Genomic DNA, 3,823 nt, shown 5'->3' on the forward strand with positions numbered 1-3,823 from the left:
AAGCTAAGAGAAGCCAAAGCACAACTCTCTTTAGAGGACCTGACCGAATTCTTCAAGGAAGAAAACATGGCAGCAGAAAACAACAACAATGCAAACAATGCAAGGAAGGTGCTGGGTGACTTTACTGCACCTACTCCTGATTTTTATGGGAGAAGCATCTCTATCCCTGCCATTGGAGCAAACAACTTTGAGCTTAAGCCTCAATTAGTTTCTCTAATGCAACAGAATTGCAAGTTCCATGGACTTCCAATGGAAGATCCTCATCAGTTTTTAGCTGAATTCTTGCAAATCTGTGACACAGTCAAGACTAATGGGGTTGACCCTGAAGTCTATAGACTGATGCTATTCCCTTTTGCTGTAAGAGACAGAGCTAGAATATGGTTGGACTCTCAACCTAAAGAAAGCCTGGACTCATGGGAAAAGCTAGTCAATGCCTTCTTGGCAAAATTCTTTCCACCACAAAGATGGAGTAAGCTTAGAGTGGAAGTCCAAACCTTTAGACAAAAGGATGGAGAATCCCTCTACGAAGCTTGGGAAAGATACAAACAATTAATCAGAAAATGTCCTTCTGACATGCTTTCTGAATGGAGCATCATAGGTATTTTCTATGATGGTCTCTCTGAACTATCTAAGATGTCCTTGGATAGCTCTGCAGGAGGATCTCTTCATCTGAAGAAGACGCCTACTGAAGCTCAAGAACTGATTGAAATGGTTGCAAATAACCAATTCATGTACACTTCTGAAAGAAATCCTGTGAACAATGGGACTAGTCAGAAGAAAGGAGTTCTTGATATTGACACTCTGAATGCCATATTGGCTCAGAATAAAATATTGACACAACAAGTCAATTTGATTTCTCAAAGTCTGTCTGGAATGCAAAATGCACCAAACAGTACTAAGGAAGCTTCATCTGAGGAAGAAGCTTATGATCCTGAGAACCCTTCCATGGAAGAGGTAAATTACCTAGGAGAACCCTATGGTAACACCTATAATTCTTCATGGAGAAATCACCCAAATCTTTCATGGAAGAATCACGAGAGACCTCAACAAGGTTTCAATAACAATGGTGGAAGAAACAGGTTTAACAATGGCAAGCCTTTTCCATCATCTTCTCAGCAACAGACAGAGAGCTCTAAGCAGAATAATTCTGACTTAGCAACCATGGTCTCTGATCTGATCAAAACCACTCAAAGTTTCATGACTGAAACTAAATCTTCCATTAGGAATTTGGAAGGACAAGTGGGTCAGCTGAGCAAGAAAATTACTGAACTTCCTCCAAGCACTCTCCCAAGTAACACTGAAGAAAATCCAAAAGGAGAGTGCAAAGCCATAAACATGGCCGAATTCTGGGAGGAAGAAGAAGCAGTGAACGCCACTGAGGAAGGCCTCACTGGACGTCCACTGGCCTCTAATGAGTTCCCCAATGAGGAACCTTGGGAATCTGAGGCTCAGACTGAGACCATAGAGATTCCCTTGGACTTGCTACTGCCTTTCATGAGCTCTGATGAGTATTCTTCCTCTGAAGAGGATGAGTATGTCACTGAAGAGCAAGTTGCTAAATACCTTGGAGCAATCATGAAGCTACATGACAAGTTATTTGGAAATGAGACTTGGGAAGATGAACCTCCCTTGCTCACCAAAGAACTGGATGACCTGTCTAGGCAGAAACTGCCTCAAAAGAGGCAGGATCCTGGGAAGTTTTCTATACCTTGTACCATAGGCACCATGACCTTCAAGAAGGCCTTGTGTGACTTAGGGTCAAGTGTAAACCTCATGCCCCTCTCTGTAATGGAGAAATTAGGGATCTTTGAGGTGCAAGCTGCAAAAATCTCACTAGAAATGGCAGACAACTCAAGAAAACAAGCCCATGGACTTGTAGAGGATGTTCTGGTTAAGGTTGAAAACCATTACATTCCTACTGATTTCATAGTCCTAGAGACTGGGAAGTGCATGGATGAATCCATCATCCTTGGCAGACCATTCCTAGCCACAGCAAAGGCTGTGATTGATGTTGATAGAGGAGAGTTGATCATTCAAGTGAATGAAGAATCCATGGTGTTTAAGGCCCAAGGATATCCCTCTATCATCATGGAGAGGAAGCATGAAGAGCTTCTCTCAAAACAGAGCCAAACAGAGCCCCCACAGTCAAACTCTAAGTTTGGTGTTGGGAGGCCACAACCAAACTCTAAGTTTGGTGTTGAAACCCCACATTCAAACTCTAAGTTTGGTGTTGGGAGGTTTCAACACGGTTCTGAGTGTTTCTGAGGCTCCATGGGAGTCCTCTGTCAAGCTAATGACACTAAAGAAGCGCTTGTTGGGAGGCAACCCAATGTTTTATAATTAATTATTTTCTTTTGTTATTTTATCTTTTTTTGTAGGTTGATGATCATAAGAAGTCACAAAAACAATGAAAAAAGCAAAAACAAAATGAAAAACAGGAAGAAAAACAGCACACCCTGGAGGAAGATGCTGCTGGCGTTCAAACGCCAGTCAGCCTAGCAGTTGGGCGTTTAACGCCCAGTCTGGCACCTTTCTGGGCGTTTAACGCCAGAAAAGGGCACCAGACTGGCGTTAAACGCCAGTAAAGGGCAATAACCTGGCGTTAAACGCCAGGAATGGGCACCAGCCCGGCGTTTAACGCCAGAAATGCCTCAAAACGTGATTTTGAGCAACTTTTGGTGCAGGGATGACTTTTCCTTCACACTACAGGATCTGTGGACCCCACAGGACCCTACCATCACTCTCTCTCTTCTTCCCCCATTCACCAATCACCTCAACACCTCTTCCCCAAAAACCCCTCACCTATCAAATCCCATCTTTCTCTTCACCACTCACATCCATCCTTCATAAAACCCCACCAACCTCACCCTTCAAATTCAAACCACTTTCCCTCCCAAACCCACCCTCAAATGGCCGAACCTTTACCCCCTCTCTCCTATAAATACCCTTCTTCAACCCTTCATTTTCATACAACCTAAAGACCACTTCTTCCCCCTTTGGCCGAACACACTACCCTCCCCCTCTTCCTCATTTCTTCTTCTTCTACTCCTTTCTTTCTTCTTTGCTCGAGGACGAGCAAACATTTTAAGTTTGGTGTGGTAAAAGCGTTGCTTTTTCGTTTTTCCATAACCATTATGGCACCAAAGGCCGGAGAAACCTCTAAAAAGAGGAAAGGGAAAGCAAAAGCTTCCACCTCCGAGTCATGGGAGATGGATAGATTCCTCTCAAAGGTGCATCAAGACCACTTCTATGAAGTTGTGGCCTTGAAGAAGGTGATCCCCGAAGTCCCCTTTTTACTCAAAAAGGGTGAATATCCGGAGATCCGCCATGAGATCCAAAGAAGAGGTTGGGAAGTTCTCACCAACCCCATTCAACAAGTTGGAATCTTGATGGTTCAAGAGTTCTATGCCAATGCATGGATCACAAAGAACCATGACCAAAGTGTGAACCCGAATCCAAAGAATTATCTTACTATGGTTCGGGGGAAATACTTGGATTTTAGTCCGGAGAGTGTGAGGGTGGCGTTCAACTTGCCTATGATGCAAGGAGATGAGCATCCTTTCACTAGAAGGGTCAACTTTGATCAAAGGTTGGACCAAGTCCTCACAGTCATATGTGAAGAGGGCGCACAATGGAAGCAAGATTCAAGAGGAAAGCCGGTCCAATTGAGAAGGCATGACCTCAAACCCGTGGCTAGAGGATGGTTAGAGTTCATACAACGCTCAATCATTCCCACTAGCAACCGGTCCGAAGTTACCATAGACCGGGCCATCATGATCCATAGCATCATGATTGGAGAAGAAATAGAAGTTAATGAGTTGGA

The 3,823-nt window shown here is 43.8% G+C and overlaps 1 non-coding gene across 1 annotated transcript; it reads right to left on the reverse strand.

The window, feature by feature from the left end:
- Nucleotides 1-471: 471 nt before the first annotated feature.
- Nucleotides 472-579, reverse strand: LOC130977905 (small nucleolar RNA R71). The gene has a single exon (XR_009085576.1). It is a non-coding gene; the product is annotated as a small nucleolar RNA R71 (small nucleolar RNA).
- Nucleotides 580-3,823: the final 3,244 nt, after the last annotated feature.

The sequence above is a fragment of the Arachis stenosperma genome, chromosome 4, assembly GCF_014773155.1.
Source record: "Arachis stenosperma cultivar V10309 chromosome 4, arast.V10309.gnm1.PFL2, whole genome shotgun sequence".
Taxonomy (NCBI): Eukaryota; Viridiplantae; Streptophyta; class Magnoliopsida; order Fabales; family Fabaceae; genus Arachis; species Arachis stenosperma.